Source organism: Mesoplodon bidens (assembly GCF_964165515.1).
Source record: "Mesoplodon bidens genome assembly, chromosome: 3".
In the NCBI taxonomy this organism is placed as follows: domain Eukaryota; kingdom Metazoa; phylum Chordata; class Mammalia; order Artiodactyla; family Ziphiidae; genus Mesoplodon; species Mesoplodon bidens.
In genome coordinates, this window is record NC_138178.1 from 176,368,381 (window position 1) to 176,385,871 (window position 17,491).

The following is a 17,491-nucleotide window of genomic DNA, read 5'->3' on the forward strand; positions in this document are numbered from 1 at the left end:
TTTTTTTTTTTTTTGCTGTACGCGGGCCTCTCACTGCTGTGGCCTCTCCCGTTGCGGAGCACAGGCTCCGGACACACAGGCTCCGCGGCCATGGCTCGCGGGCCCAGCCGCTCCGCGGCATGTGGGATCTTCCGGGATAGGGGCACGAACCCGTGTCCCCTGCATCGGCAGGCGGACTCTAAACCACTGCGCCACCAGGGAAGCCCATGGGCTTTTTTAATGTATCTCAGGTCTCCCGAGCATACTCAGCCTTGCCTCAAACTTCTCAAACACTTTGCAATACAGTTGTAATTGTTTTAATGCCCTGGTCTACTAATTCTCCCATCCATCTCATTTCTGAGTTGGTGTCACCTGATTGATTTTTTTCCTCATTATGGGTTGTCTTTTCCTGTTTCTTTGCTTGTTTGGTAATTTTTGTTTGGATGCCAGACATTATGAATTTTTCTTTGGATGCTGGGTATCTTTATATTCCTATAAATATTCTTGCGCTTTGTTCTGGAACATGGTTAAGTTCCTTAGACACGGCTTGTTCATTTCAGATCTTGCTTTTAAGCTTTGTTAGGTGGGATCAGAGCAGCATTTAGTCGAGGGCTAATCATTTCCCACTGCTGAGCCGAAACCCTTCTGAGTGCTTACTCTACCCAATAGTCCTTTAATTCTCAGGTTTTCCACTCTGGCTGTTGGGAATAGGCACTCTTCTTGGCCCTGTGTGAGCCTCATGGATTATTCTTTTTATTCTTTTGAGTAGTTCTTTATCCAGAAACCTCAAGTATTTCTTCACAGGCATGTGCTGATCAGTACTATGCTGAATACACAAGGAGGAGATCTCTGGAGGTCTCTTTCTGTGCAGCTCTCTCTTTTCTGGTATTCTGCCCTACAAACTCTAGCTGCCCTGGCTTCCTTGGCCTAAGATTGCCTCCTAAACTTGGGGAGATTGCCTGACTTTCCCTGGGTTCTTTCTCCCTGTGCTGCCAGTTGGAAACTCTCTCCAGGCAATAAACCGGGGCAGTTGTAGGATTTACTTCGTTCGTTTCCTATCTCTCAGGGATCGTTGTACTCTGTTACTTGGTGTCCAATGTCTTGAAGACTATTGCTTTGTATGTTCGTTTTTAGTTGTTCATAATGACAGGGTAAATCTGGTTCATGTCACCCCACCTTGGCTGGAAGCAGAAGTCTAGATTTTTTAAAAAAGAAAAGTAGAGGAATTGGTTATATTTCCTTTTTTAAAGAAAACGTTAGTACACATTTACATGTTGTCTTTTACCCCTAATCTATTTCGTTCCTTCTTGAAGCTGTTAGGGCTTTTTTTTTTTTTTTAAATTGAAATATAGTTAATGTACAATGTTATGTTAGTTTCAGGTATACTACATAATGATTTGATGTTTGCACGCATTATGAAATGATCACCAGGATAAGTCTAGTAACCATCTGTCCCCATACAAAGTTATTACAATATTATTGACCATATTCCTTATGCTGTATATTACATTCCCATGACTGGAGGTTTGTACCTCTTAATCCCTGTCACTTCTTTCACCCCCACCCCACCCCATCCCTTCTGGCAACCAGAGTGTACTGCCTGTGTTTTTTTCTAGGAGTTGTATGGTTTCAGGTCTTACATTTAAGTCTTTAATCCATTTTTGAGTTTATTTTTGTATGTGGTGTGAGAAAGCGGTCCAGTTTGATTCTTTTGCATGTAGCTGTATGATTTTTCCAACACTGTTTATTGGAGAGGCTGTCTTTTCCCTATTGCATATTCTTGTCTCCTTTGTTGTGGATTAATTGATTGTATAAATGTAGGCTTATTTCTGGGCTCTCTATTCTGTTCCATTTATCTATGTCCCTGTTTTGGGGCCAGTGGCATACTCTTTTGATTACTGTAGCTTTGTAATGTAGTTTGAAATCAGGGAACATGATAACCCTCAGCTTTATTGTTTCTTCTGCAAATTGCTTTGGCTTGTTGTGGCTTTTAAACTTTTAAGTTTGGGTTTTATGTTCATGGAAGCATTCTGTAAATAGAATAATAATGCTTTTAGAAACCAGAATATCAAATTTTATGTTTTCATCTAGCCACTATTCATTTCAGTGTTCATGATAGAGTGCTTAGTCTGCCTACTCATTGAAATCTGATGATTCTAGCCAGAATTTTCCAAAGCAGGATTTTTTTTTTTGAGTTCACTATTCTTTATAAAATATATTATTTAAAAATTATTCATTCTAATAAGAACTAATACTTTTTCAGAGAAAAATATACTTTTCTCTTTGAAAAGTACAATTTAGGAAATATCTCATTCTTGGACTGTCTTAGACTTCCATCTTGTTGAGATGTAATAAATATTTGTGTGTGTGTGTGTTCCTTTTGAAGCACTTCTTACAGAATTTTTATTGTTTCCTAGTCATTTTCAGCTCGATGCCTTTTAGATTTTGAACGTCTGGCGCTTTCATATGCCACATATTGATCCTCCTAAACTGAATTAGGGTTTTATATAACTGATGAACTATCATTCTGAGTCCTTGCTGGTGTTCTGCTTGCTCGGCAGTGGGTCAGTTTCCATGGTATTGCCATTTTTGTACAGTATTGTTAGTGGAGCAGAGAGGTTGGGGGTGGGCATGCAGGCGCCTCACCCTGCTAACGCAGGGTAGAAGCTGGAGTAGCTGTGCTTTTATTTAGCTTTGCATTTTAAGTTTCTAGATAATTTTTAAAGTAAGAGTTGTATTGCTGTAAAAAAGTTTTGAAACCACTTTCTATCTTATTAAGAACAAGTAGTAGTAGCAAAGTGAAAGTGTTGATACCAGTGATTTGACGTTTAAGTTCTACAGACTTTAATGCAGTTAAGACAAAGCTAATAATCATTAGGCATTCTAAAAGCATGCAACTTTTGCCTCAATTAGACACATTCATTGGTGGACTGTGTTTAATTGTGAAGGAAAAAACCAATTTAAGAACATGTATGAAATTGGAATTATGCTCTGGAAAAAGTAAGATGAGATGTAATTAGGTGTTTTTTAGTTTTAGCTTTTCAGGAATGTAATTCCCCTCTGACACATCTGTTTTCTTGCTTTTTACACATTGCACTTTTGTACATACTTTTAGGAACTCGTGGGAGAAAACGATGGACTCCTTTTACTTCTGGTGGTCTAAGAACACTAATTTTTCTGTCTGTTACAGGATTTTACACTTATATAGTTTTCCTAAACATTAATGAGTTTGCTTTTTTGCTTATGAAGAATTTGAACATGTTGAACACAATAGAAATATTAATGAGTCCTGTATGTCTGGCAACCAGATTTAATAATTGTAAGAATTTTTAAAAATTACTTATTGTATTTTTTAATTTCTGGCTGCGTTGGGTCTTCGTTGCCGCGTGCAGGCTTTCTCTAGCTGCAGTGAATGGGGGTTACTCTTTGTTGCAGTGCACGGGCTTTTCATTGCGGTGGCTTCTCTTGTTGCAGAGCACGGGCTCTAGGCGCACAGGCTTCAGTAGTTGTGGCACATGGGCTCAGTAGTTGTGGTGCATGGGCTTAGTTGCTCCGCAGCATGTGGGATCTTCCTGGACCAGGGCTCGAACCCGTGTCCCCTGCATTGGCAGGCGGATTCTTAACCAGTGGGCCACCAGGGAAGTCCCTATAATTATAAGATTTTTGTCATCTTTGCTTTAGCAAAAAATAATTTTTTGGCTAAAGTTTAGTAAATTTGCTTTTCCACATTACAGAAAATGAAGTTGTATATTAGACTTATTTATTGAGTCCTTACTGTATCCAGTAGTCATAAAATGCCTCGTCTGGTGTCTGTGAGTGCCGTGTGATAAAGTATGCCTATGCTCTGGCAGCCTGGGGGCATGGTGGGATGAGGTGAGGTGGTTGAAATTGGATGTGGAAGGGAGGGCTTTCCCGAGGTGACCCTTAGGTAGGTCTTGAAGGGCATACGAAGGGAAGCTCTCCAGGCTGAGGGATCCATATGTTTAGATCCTGTGGGTAGAGAGGATGTGACATTTTTGAGGAAGTTTGATATAATTGAGGCTTGGGGAAGCAATCAGGAAAGTGGTGGAAGGTGAGACTGTAGAGGTAGGCACATGACAGATCAGAAGGGCCTTGTGTGCCAAGCTAAGGAGCTTATTTTATTTTTAAATAATAGCTTTACTAAGATACAATTCACACACCATAAAATTCACTCTCTTTTAAGTGTACAGTTTGGCAGTTTTTAGTATATTCACAGAGTTGTACAACTGTTACCACTGTCTAATTTCGTTTTCATTACCCCCAAAGAAACCCTCTGCTTACTAGCAGTCATCCTCCATTTGGAATTTATTTTAAATGTTGTTTAAATGTTTTTATTTATTTTTTGGCCATGCTGTGTGGCTTGTGGGATCTCAGTTCCCTGACCAGGGATTGAACCTGGGCCACAGCAGTGGAAGTGCGGAGTCCTAACCGCTAGGCCACCAGGGGACTCCCTATTTTTTTTTTTTTAATTTTTATTTATTTTATTTTATTTATTTTTTGGCTGCGTTGGGTCTTTGTTGCTGCACGCGGGCTTTCTCTAGTTGTGGCGAGCGGGGGCTATTCTTCGTTGCAGTGCGCGGGCTTCTCATTGCGGTCGCTTCTCTTATTGCGGAGCACAGGCTATAGGCTCATGGGCTTCAGTAGTTGTGGCTCGTGGGCTCTAGAGCGCAGGCTCAGTAGTTGTGGCGCACAGGCTTAGTTGCTCCGTGGCATGTGGGATCTTCCCGGACCAGGGCTCGAACCTGTGTCCCATGCATTGGCAAGCGGATTCTTAACCACTGCACCCCCAGGGAAGCCCCCTATTATATTTTAATTAAAGTATAGTTGATTTACAATATTGTGTTAGTTTCAGGTGTACAGCATAGTGACTCAGTATTTTTGCACATTATACTACATTGTAAGTTGTTACAAGATAATGGGTATAATGCTTTGTGCTCTACAGTAACTCCTTGTTGCTTATCTATTTTATATATAGTATTTTGTATCTGTTAATTCCATACCTCTAATTTTTCCCTCCCCCCTTCCCTCTTCCCTTTGGTAACCATGAGTTTGTTTTCTATATCTGTGAGTCTGTTTCTCATATACATTCATTTGTATTATTTTTTCGATTCCATATGTAAGTGATATTATAGTGTTTGTCTTTCTCTGTCTGATTTATTTCACTAAGCATAATATTACCTAGGTCCATCATGTTGCCGCAAATGGCAGTATTTCATTCTTTATGGCTGAGTAATATTCGTGTGTGTGTGTGTGTGTGTGTGTGTGCGTGCGCGTGCATGTGTGTGAGTTTTACATCTTAATCATATTGTCTGTTGATGGGCAGTTGGGTTGCTTCCAAGTCTTGACTATTGTAAATAGTGCTTCTAGGAACACTGGATGCATATATATATATATATAAAATTTTTTTTTTTTCATGTATCTTTTTGAATTAGTGTTTTCTGTGCTTTTGGAGATATACCCTGGAGTGGAATTGCTGAATCACGTGGTGGTTCTATTTTTAGTTTTTTAAGGACCCTCCATACTGTTTTCCATAGTGGCTGCACCAATTTACGTTCCCATCAGCAGTGCACCAGGGTTCCCTTTTCTCTGCACCCTCTCCAGCATTTGTTGTTTGTAGACTTTTTGTTGATCATTCTGACTGGTGTGAGGAGTTACCTCACTGTGGTTTTGATTTGCATTTCTTTAATAATTAGTGATGTTGAGCATCTTTTCGTGTGCCTGTTGGCCATCTGTATGTCTTCTTTGGAAAAATGTCTATTCAGGTCTTCTGCCCATTTTTTGATTGGGTTGTTTGTTTTTTTTTTGATACTGAGTTGTATGAGATGTTTGTATATTTTTGATATTAACCCCTTGTTGGTTGCATCACTTGCAGATATTTTCTCCCATTCTGTAGGTTCTTGTTTCATGTTTTCAATGGTTCCCTTTGCTTTGCAAAATTAAGTGATTTTTAATAACCATTTGTCAGTGGTTCCCATTGCTGTGCAAAATTAAACGAGCTTTAATAACCGTTTAAGACTTATGTCTCTTAAAAATAACACATTAATGTTTGTGTTACGGAAGCAATAGTGTAATATTTTTGTGAAATACTACCTGCCATACTGACCATGTGTTTTTTTTTTTTTTTTTTTTTCTTTTTGCGGTATGCGGGCCTCTCACTGTTGTGGCCTCTCCCGTTGCGGAGCACAGGCTCCGGATGCGCAGGCCCAGCGGCCATGGCTCACGGGCCCAGCCGCTCCGCGGCATATGGGATCCTCCCAGACCGGGGCACGAACCCGTATCCCCTGCATTGGCAGGCGGACTCTCAACCACTGTGCCACCAGGGAGGCCCCTGACCATGTGTTTTAAAGCTGCACTGCCCCACTTAGGAGAGTCATTGCTCTTCACTGAGCAAGGCTGGAGAGTTTTAAGCACAGAGTGCTGTGAATGTGATTGCAGTTCAGAAAGATCATTGGTTGTTGTGATGAGGAGAGCTTGTGGGACTGAATTAACGAGAGGTAGAGAAGACCACTTACTTATTTAGAAACTTGTAAATGAGCATGTACTATGTGCCAGGCACCATTGTAGGCACTGTGAACAGACTAGACATACCAGCCCTCGTGGAGTCAAGTTCTGGTGAGGGGATGCCGTGGGTGTAGGAGGGAAATGAGGATGTGTTGGAAAGCTCTTAAGCAGTTACAGTAGACAGACTGTAATGATAGCTTTAATGTGGGGTACAAGGAGGCGACGACAACTCCTAGGATTCTGGCTTAAGTGACTTGGTGATTGGTGGTGCCGTCCGCTGAACAGGGGATGTAGCAGCTTTGAGGTTGAGATACCAGCACATAATAATTCGGGCAACATTGATGGAGAATGATCATGGACGCTTCTCCCGTCTCTCCCCTAAGTTGCGTCCACCTCGTCTGTCTTCCTGTTGTACCTTGTTACTTACTTCTGTCACAGCGCTTCTCTATCTTTAGGTAAGTCTTAGCTTCTGTGTCTTTGCCACTGCCCATTGAGGGTGGGAACTGCCTATATCATTTTCGTATCCCTGCCTACAGACCATATCTGCTAGCTTGGAGAATATGATTGCTTCTTATTTGCCTCCACTGCAGCTGTCCTCCTATAAGCCATCCTTATCTATAACTTTAATTACTGAGGTTGCCTTCTAGTCAGTCTTCTGCTTCCACATGTTAAAATGTGAGTCAGTATGTTCCTCTACTGCTCAGAACCTCACAGTGGCCCGTGTTCCACTTAGGGTAAAAGTGCAAGACTTCACAACGGCCTTACAAGACCTACCTAGTCTGGTTCTTGTATTACTTTTATGACTTTTATCTCCTTTCTTCTTACAAATCTTGGCTTAAGCGTTACCTTCTCAATGAGGCCTGTCTTGACCTACCTACCTATCCATCTGTAAGTATGTTATCCCTAAAATACAGACAGTCTAGCGTCATACTGTATTCTTTCAACTATGTGATATTCTGGAAAAAGCAAAACTACATAGACAGTAAAAAGATCAGTGGTTGCCAGAGGTTAGAGGAGGAGGAGGAGTGATTAGGCAGAACACAGAGGATTTTTAGGGCAGGGAAAATACTCTAGGATACCATAGTAATGGATACACGTCATTATACGTTTGTCCAAACTCATAGAATGTACACCACCAAAAGTGAACCCTAGTGTGCTATGGACTTTATGTGATTATGATGTGTCAACATAGGTTTGTCAGTGGTAACAAATGTCCCACTCTGGTGGGGATGTTGATAGTGGGAGAAGCTATTCATGTGTAGGGGCAGAAAGTATATGGGAAATCTCTGTATCTTCCTCTTGATTTTGCTATAAACTTAGAACTGCTCTAAAACAATTAAGTCTTTAAATATAAAAAACAACAATAACAACAAAAGATCTAACCACAGGTAGCACAATTAAATAAAATTAATATTTGTTCCTTAGTATAATTAAATCTCCAGTCGTCTCTTTTTAAATAGTTGTTTAGATCAGCATTCAAACATGATGCACATGTTGCATTAAAAAAATAGGTTTATTGGGACTTCCCTGGTGGCGCAGTGGTTAGGAATCCTGCCAATGCAGGGGACATGGGTTCAAGCCCTGGTCTGGGAAGATCCCACATGCCACGGAGCAACCAAGCCCATGCGCCCATGAGCCACAACTACTGAAGCCCACATGCCACAACTATTGAAGCCCGAGTGCCTAGAGCCTGTGCTCTACAACAAGAGAAGCCGCTGCAATGAGAAGCCTGCGCACCGCAATGAAGAGTAGCACCTGCTTGCAGCAACGAAGACCCAACACAGCCAATAATAAATAAATTTATTAAAAAAAAAAAAAAGCTTTATTGGGACTTCCCTCGTGGTCCAGTGGTTAAGACTCCGAGTTCCAAATGCAGGGGGCCCGAGTTCGATCCCTGGTCGGGGAACTAGATCCCACATACATGCCACAACTGAGAAGTCCACATGCCACAACTAAGAGCCTGCATGCTGTAACTAAGATCCCACGTGCTGCAACTAAGACCTAGTACAGCCAAAATAAATTGATAAATAAAGTATTAAAAAAGTTTTATTGAGGTATAATTGACATTTAATAAACGGTCATGTTTAAAGTGTACAGTTTGATTAGTTTTTTTTAATATAAATTTATTTTTGGCTGCATTGGTTCTTCGTTGCTGCGTGCAGGCTTTCTCTAGTTGCGGTGAGCGGGGACTACTCTTCATTGTGGTGTGCGGGCTTCTCATTGCAGTAGCTTCTCTTGTTGCGGCACACGGGCTCTAGGCGCACGGATTTCAGTAGTTGTGGCGTGTGGGCTCAATAGTTGTGGCGCATGGGCTTAGTTGCTCCGCAGCATGTGGGATCTTCCCGGACCAGGGCTCGAACCCGTGTCCCCTGCATTGGCAGGCGGATTCTTAACCACTGGACCACCAGGGAAGTCCCTTGTTTCCCACCTTTCAAGGATCACTGATGTGCGTTGTCTGGAAGACCATCGTTTCTTATATTTTGTTTGTTTGTCTGGATTTTTCAGGGAGGAGGGTAAATCTGGTCTCTGCTACCATCTTGGCCAAAAGCACACACACATAAATCTTAATATATAGATTTTCCCATCTTTAATTTTGATTTCCCTCGTAATTTAGTTGTAGAAAACCACTAGGTTGTCTGGTTGAGTTTCCCTCATTCTGGATTTTCTGATTGCATCCCTGTACTGTTCTTTTTTTTTTTTTAAACTAGGCCATTAAAAATTTTTTTTTAAACAATAGAATAGTTTTCTTGATGACTGCAGACATGTAAGGCTGATTGGTAGTATTCAGAAATATCAGAGTAATGGTTTCCTGATTGGTGTGTAGTCTTCAATAATTATAAGGAGATATTTGTATGTATCTGCTGTCAAACCAATAAGACTGCATTTATGCATCCGTCATTTTCAGGATTGTTGGTAACCTGGGCATATTTTCCCCAAATGACCTTTGCCTCCTTGTGTCACTAGGCCCAGCTCGCTCACGTTCACCTCAATGACAGTACCTTTGGTAATAACACCCAAAGTTGTATATAGCGGGGATGAGGGATTCTTCTTCATACCAAGTATTGGCAGGCAGAAGGTGGCTTTCAGCTCAGGATGTGTTACGTGGGCCTTCTTAAAACGTAAGCCCATTGGCCTAATGGATCTTTCATATTTAGGTGGTTTTCGAGTAAAGCCATCTCCAACAAAACAAACTTCAGTAACCATCCTCTTCCAGGCTTGCTTCTTTCTCTTTCCCGTTCGAATAACTTTTAATACTTCTGTTTCTCCCTGGGCACGAACTTTGGGCAGTGGGACTTCCCATTTTCCCGCTTTCTCTTTTCATTTTTGTTTGATCATATTGGAAAGTACTTTAGCTTGAGACTGTCCCTCTCTGTCCAGTAGATATGCAGGTACTGCTCCTTGTGGAGTCTTTTCATCATTCTTCTGTTTGCTGTTTCTTTTTGCATGCATCTTAATAGTCTTTTTCATTTGTATTTTCTCAGCATGGCGCTGTTTATGGTAGAGCTTAGCTTTCAGACCAATCATTTTTTTTGCCTTCTTTGAACGTTCATGAGCCTCTAGATCTTTCTCTTTTTCTCATGGTAATCCAAACGATATCCATAGCGCTTACGGTGTAACTCGATATATTCATTTTGTGGCATGCTGACGGCCGCCGAGTCACCGGGTGCAGCTGCCGGGGCGCGAAGAAGCTCTCAATTTTCTGGTCTTAGAGACCCACCCCCTGTACTGTTTTTAACATGTTCCTTTATCCTTTATATTTTCTATAAACTGGTGGTTAAATTTAGAGGATTGATCAATTTCTGATTAAAATTATTTGGGGCAAGAATAATTCAGAGGAGATATTTTGACCATCCTATTTAAATGAAAACCTCCATTGCACTCCAGTCCCGCTTATCCTGGTACACTGTTTCTTATTTTCATAGCACCTACTAACGTAATATAAATGTACATATTTGTTTAATATCTGTTCTAAAACTTAACCTCCATAAAGGCACAGGTTTTTGTTTATGCTGTATCCCCAGAGTCTAGAACATTGTTCAGCACATAGTTGGCACAAAGTAAAAATCTTTTGAACAAATAAATGAATGAAATACAAAGGCACAAAACTGGTGAACTCCCATTACCCTCATTACCATTCGTAGTAGAATAATTGTGCTTAACAACACTATTAAAGACAATGTAAAATCTTCTGGAACTCGGGCAGGTAGGAACTCCAGAGGCGGACTTTGGAGGAGGGCTGTGTAGCCAGCTCTCCTTCTTCCTCTGAGAATAACCCTCCTTTTGGTAGCTACCAGAGATTTATTGGCTCTTTAAAATCCGAGCTCAGAGTCGTGCAGCCTTTTTCAGGGGATCAAGAAAGTGTTCCTCTGCTCAGAGTGAGACTGCTACTCTGCCAGCCTAGAGGCTTCAACAGAAGTTGAAAGGAAGCCCCAGAACTTCAGATGTTCCTGGAGAGGTCCTCACCCCACCTTCCCCTCCCTCAGCACTCCTAGCTTCTCTGTCGCTCTCTGCCATTGGTATTGATCTCATTATGTGCTTTTTTTATTTTCTTTTTCTTTTTGGCCGTGCAGTGTGGCTTGTGGGATCTCAGTTCCCGGACCAGGGATCGAACCTGGGTCATGGTGTGAAAGCCTGGAATCCTAACCACTAGGCCACCAGGGAAGTCCCATATGTTCTTTTTTCTTGGTTATCAGTCACCAAGAAGGCCAGGATTCCTAGGTCATCCCCTTGTTCTATAGGCTTTAATCTCTCAGACACTGTACATTTTTTTTGTGATCGCATCTCGCACCCCTGACCTTCTCTTGACACTTTTATATGGAGCCTTCTGAAACTCAGGGTACATCAGCAGAATCCCCCTAATCCTCAATTTCTTTTGTGAATGTTCCTCACATTCTTGTTCTTACAGCAAATTCGTTGTCTCCTGATGGCACTGTTTTCCCAGCAGCGCTCTCACGTGGTGCTTGCCTTTTCCCTACATGCCTCATATCACTGTGCCTGGAAGTGGGGTGTCTTCCTCCTTGTTCTGTATTGCCACTTCTGTACCATTTTTTTCTCTTCCATAAAAACACCCACAGTGAATATGATGTCATCAGATTATACCACTCACTACTGCTTTTTGCAGCTTCTCCAAAGATCGCTGTGGAGGATTGAACCCCTTATTACGGAGTCACTCTGTATCTCTTGTAACGCTTCTTACCTCATATCAATATAGTTACGCCAGTTTCTTTTTGTTAGTGTTTGCATAGTGACTTTTCATCTTTGTGCTTTCAGTCTTTCTTTATTCTTATGTTTTAAGTATGTCTGTACACATTTTTATCCAAATCTTAAAAGGAAATTTTTGCTTTTATGTAGGACATTTAGAACCGTTTACACTTTCTTTTACGTATTTGCTCATATATTTGTAGTTAGATCTACTGATTGAAAGCTTTCTATTTATTTGACCCACCTGTTCTGTTTCTTTCTTGTTCCTTTGATCTTCTTTTGCATTTAGTGTTTATTATTATTCTACCCTGTCTCCTTAGCTTGGTAGTTATATGCTGTTTTTCAAAATACCGTTCTCTTAATGGTTTTATTTTGGTTTGCAAATTTTTTTTATTGTGGTAAAATACACAGAAAATTTACCATCTTTAATCATTTTTAAGTGCACAGTTTGGGGTATTAAATACATTCATGATGTTGTGCAACCATCACTGCCCTCCATCTCCAGAACTCTTTTCATCTTGTAAAATTGGAACTCTATACCCGTTAAATACGCTCCATTCCCTCCTCTCCCAGCCCCTGGCACCCACCCTTCTACTTTCTGTCTCTCTGAATTTGACTGCTCTAAGTACCTCATATAAATGGAATCATACAGTTTTTGTTTTCTTTTTAAATTCCTTTGGCATAATGTCCTCAAGATTCATCCATGTTGTAGTATATGTCAGAATTTCCTTCCTTTTTCAGGCTGTTTAAAGAACAGTTTTGCCAGATACAAGGTTTTTGGGTTGATGTTTTTTCCTTTTAGCACTTTGAATATATTGACCCACTGTCTTCTGGCCTCCAAAGTTTCTGATGAGAAATCTGCTGATAATCTTATTGAGGATCCTTAGAATGCGACGAGTCATTTCTCTCTTGCTTTCAAGATTCTGTCTTTGTCTTTGACTTTCACAAAGTTTGATTGTTTCTGCTGTACAGCAGAGTGATTTAGTTATACATATATATACATTCTTTTTCATATTGTTTTCCATTATGATTTATCATAAGATATTCAATATAGTTCCCTGTGCTGTACAGTAGGACTTTATTGTTTATCCATTCTGTATATAATAGTTTGCGTCTGCTAATCCCAACCTCCGACTCCATCCAATGCCCTCCCCCCCGCAACCACAAGTCTGTTCTCTAGGTCTGTGAGTCTGTTTATGTTTGTAGATATGTTCTACATATGCGTTGTAATTTAGATTCCACATATAAGTGATATCATATGGTATTTGTCTTTCTCCTTCTGACTTACTTTGCTTTGTATGATAATCTCTAGGTCTGTCTATGTTGCTGCAAATGGCAGTATTTCATTCTTTTTTATGGCTGAGTAATATTCCACTTATACATATACTACATCTTTTTTTTTTTTTTTTGGCGGTACGCAGGCCTCTCACTGTTGTGGCCTCTCCCGTTGCGGAGCACAGGCTCCGGACGTGCAGGCTCAGCGGCCATGGCTCACGGGCCCAGCTGCTCCGTGGCATGTGGGATCCTTCCAGAACGGGGCACAAACTCATGTCCCCTGCATCGGCAGGCGGACTCTCAACCACTGCGCCACCAGGGAAGCCCTATACTACATCTTTTTTTATCGATTCATTTGTTGATAGACATTTAGGTTGACTCCATGTCTTGGCTACTATGAATATGCTGCTGTGAACATAGGAGTGCATGTATAAAAGCTGAAGTTGAAATTAACGCAATTTACGTTCCTACCCTTTTCCTAGAAGTTGCAAGCCTTCGGTAGACCCCAGAGTTACTCAGTAGTTACATCAACAGATTCTGCCAATGCAGTTGTTGTCTAGGTGGGGAGACAGATTTCGGGTGTTTCTTATTCCACCATTTTCCCAGAATCTTCTCCCTTAGAGATTATAATTTACATCCTTGATTTATCAATCTGATGTAAATTAGGTGCTTTTGCCCTCTTAAAGGGCAGTGCAAGGACCATAGAACCCTTCAGTCACCCCTGGTGCTCCCTGTGTGCCTTGTTGTTTTATATTTTGTCTTACATGTTTTAATTCCTATAGAAACAATTATCTTACACAGTTATTTCATTAGGATTCATTCGCATCTTTACTCTTTTTGTTGCCCTTCGTTCCTTTGTGCCCCTCACAATTTTCTATCTGGGTTTATTTTTCTTCTGCTTGCAGAATATCCTGTGATATTTCTTCCGGGGTAGGCCTGCTATTGATAAATCTATCTGAAAATGTCTTTATGTCAGGTTTATTCTTGAAGATTATTTTTACTGGGTATAGAATTCTAGGCCACAGTTATATTCTTTGAGCACTTCAGAAGTATTTCATTGTGTTTTGTTTTGTTTTCTTTTTTTTTTTAATATCCTTATTGCAGTATAATTGCTTTACAATGGTGTGTTAGTTTCTGCTTTATAACAACGTGAATCAGCTATACATATACATATATTGTCTTCTTTTCTTTTTTAGTAAAGTATTATTGTAACCCGCTTGTTTTTTTTTTTTCAGGTGGTTTAAAATTTTTTTCTCTTTGTCTTTGTTTCAGCTATTTTATTGTGATGTCCCTAGGTATGAATTTTTTTTTTTAAGTTTGTTTAGGATTCTTAGGGCTTCTTGAACCTGTGGCTTGCTGTGTTTTCATTATTTTTAGGAACTTCTCAGTCATTGTTCAGTTATTGCTTCTGTTCCATTCCTTTTTTTTTTTTTTTTTTTTTTTTTTGTGGTATGTGGGCCTCTCACTGTTGTGGCCTCTCCCGTTGTGGAGCACAGGCTCCGGACGCGCAGGCTCAGCGGCCATGGCTCACCGGCCCAGCCGCTCCGCGGCATGTGGGATCTTCCCGGACTGGGGCACAAACTCGTGTCCCCTGCATTGGCAGGCGGACTCTCAACCATTGCGCCACCAGGGAAACCCTCCATTCTTTTTTGAAACTTCAATTTCATATATGTTCTGTATCTCTGTCTCTTAGCCTCTAGTCTGTGTTTTTCAAATTTTAACATCTTTGGGCTTCATTTGACTTATTTTATTCTAAGTTGTCTTTCTCTATCTGCTTTTAAATCCATCCATTGAGTTCCTAGTTTCAGTTTGTATAGTCTTTTTTTAGTTTTAGAGCTTTCATTTGGTTCTTTTTTTATAGTTCCTAGTTCTCTGCTAAAATTGTATATCTTGTCTTTTATCTCCTGGAACATTGTAAGTATAGTTATTTTAAAATCTGGTAGCTCTTAATATGTGGAATGCTTGTGGATCTGTTTCCATTTTATATTTCTTCTGTCTTTTGTTCATGTTTCCTCATATGCCTGGTCATTTTTTATCACGTTTTATATCAAACTTGCAATTTGCAAAATCGGTTATAAAAAATTTTTGAGGCCCAGGATAATATCTTCTTCTAGAGAGGATTTATTTACACTAGCACTCTGGAATCACCTTAATCCAGTTTCAGATGACCCAGTTGAAATGATTCAAAGCTGAACTGCAGTCCCTTTGAGGGTCTGTTTACTTCAGTTTCATCCTTAACTCCTAGGGTATAGCCTTTTGGAGTGTCAGCCAAGAAAGGGGCATTCACTAGCTGCTGTCCTTTTCTCCTCTCCCCAGTGGCAGTACTTGTGGAGTCCAGTGTCTTTGCCCTAACTCCAGAAGCCTGTCAGATACATGACTCCATCTCTTAATGGTCCCCGATGAAATTGGCAAACATCCTTGAGGGGAAGAGTGACCTCAGTAGCTGGACGTCCCTTCCTAAGCTTCAGTCTCTCCTGCATTCCGGCCTTATCTTGTCAGTTGTCTGATTCCTTCAAGCAGATGTTTTAAATATTTTGTTCAGGTTCTCAGGGAGGGGTCTGAGTTACTAGTCTATTACTAGAACAGAAGTAGCTTCTACCTTTCTGTCACTTAGTACAGTACAGTGTCTGTAGTCTTTTATGATTTCAGTATCCCTGAAGATAGTTGATCCCAGAGCAACTGTGAATGACTGGACAACAGTTAAACAACAGTGACCCCGGTCCTTAAATACCTTGGCTTCTTAGTTCCTTGACCTCTCTCCCAGGTATCCTGTTCTCTCCCCTACCTTGTATACCCATTCCCTTGAATTACCATTATCTGAAACACCCCTGTCATCTTAATTTCAAACTTAGCGCTCTGACTGCTTCTTCCTGAACTTCTTAGCTCACGCCTTCCACCCTCCCATTTCCTGGTCTTCCGCCCGCCCCATCGTGACTTTCAGTTCATTGATCCTACCACCTATTCCCCTGAGCATTCTCACAGTCAGTTGTTATAATACATCCTCTGATCCTATTACCTTGTTTTCCTCTAGTTTCATCTATAGTCTTGGCTAAGCCACCACCTGTGTCTTAGCCTGGATTCTCCAGAAAAGAACGTAAGACAAAGCTTATATGCTAATACTTTATGTGAAGTTAGAGTGAGGGGGGAAAGAAGAAAGTTAGGCAGAGAAGGAGAGAAAGCATATCCAAAGTGAGTGGTATGTTATCAAGCTGGCCACAGTTTCACAAGAACCTTAGCTGGTTGCTAGGCAATGCTGGAAACCTCCAGAGAATCATGGCACCTCTCAGTACACTCCCAGGGGGCAGGTGTGTGGGGACGACAGCTGAGAAATGTGTTGGCTCCTTCCCGTTTCCTGTCTCTTAATGGTCAGAGTTGCCCCACAGGGTCTTAACTATTGTGTGCCTTCGGGTTTGTTACTTGGGCTCTCCAGGTACCTGCTGGAGAAGCAGCTGAATTTGGGCATTGGAGCTGCTGTGGCTTCTTCTGCCACAGTGGGCAAAACAAAGCCCACCAAAGCCCAACCCTCACCCCTGGGGGGAGGAAGGGACAGCTGGCGGTGTTAGGAAAGGACACGCGGGTCAGGGGCTGGGCCTCTCTGATCACGTGAAGCTTGCAAGCGTTGGCCAGGCCTGGTGGGGCAGCTCTAGCTGGGAGGTAGAGCGGCAGGCGGGTCTGGGTGGATTTGGAGGAGGGCCATGAACTGCATCTGTTCTGGCCTGTTGAATCCAACCTCTGGCTTGTTTTTTGCTGGGGTCAGTATAGCTGACATGTGGCTGGAGAAACCCTACTGACAAGTTGCACTTTAGAGTCATGATCCCCAAAATCAAGCAGGCCTGTTACTGGTTCCATTCTGTTTTCTCTCTCTAGTTACTCTCCCGGACAGTGTTTAAATATGTCACTTTAAACCTTCAATTCTTCCTTTATTTCACTGGGAAAAACACTGAAGCAATTGGAAGAAACCTTGCACAGGCTCCCACGGGCATGTGGCACCTTTGCCACTTCTGTGCCTGACCCGCTGCCGCATCTTCTGTGTTTATGCTCCTGGCTGAGGCCCCCGTTGGTTCACGTGCAGTCGACCCCGTCACCTTCTACCTGCTCAAAGACATCACTCCAGTCATTCATCCTTTATTTGCATCATCAAATTTTTCTTCTCTATTGTATCATTCTCAGTAGCATATAAAATGCTGTTATTTCTCCCTTGTTTTTTAAAAAAAATTCCTCTCATTATTAAGTGTCCGTATTCTCTTCTTTCCTGTTCCCTAGTTCTTTCTTGAACACAATCCATTTAGGCCCCGCGCCTCTAAAATTGCTCATAACATCACTAGTGACTTCCGTGTTGCTAAATGCAGTGGTCACTTTGCAGTCCTCACCTTCTTTGACCTGTTTACCCCAAGAGACCCTGTAGATAACTCCTCTTTGAAGCCTGATTAGGCAGGGTTCTCCAGAGAAACAGAATCAATAGGAGATACATCTCTGTCTTTGTCTGTATCTATATCTGTGTGATTTATTATAA

The 17,491-nt window shown here is 41.3% G+C and overlaps 1 protein-coding gene and 1 pseudogene across 2 annotated transcripts in view; one reads left to right on the forward strand and one right to left on the reverse strand.

Annotated features, from left to right (window-relative positions):
• RCOR1 (REST corepressor 1) overlaps nucleotides 1–17,491 on the forward strand; it is a 114,573-nt gene that overhangs the window by 12,369 nt on the left and 84,713 nt on the right. The gene's annotated exons all lie outside the window — the stretch shown is intronic.
• Nucleotides 8,959–10,267, reverse strand: LOC308614510 (ribosome biogenesis protein NSA2 homolog; annotated as a pseudogene). Its single transcript has one exon. The product of its transcript is annotated as a ribosome biogenesis protein NSA2 homolog (transcript).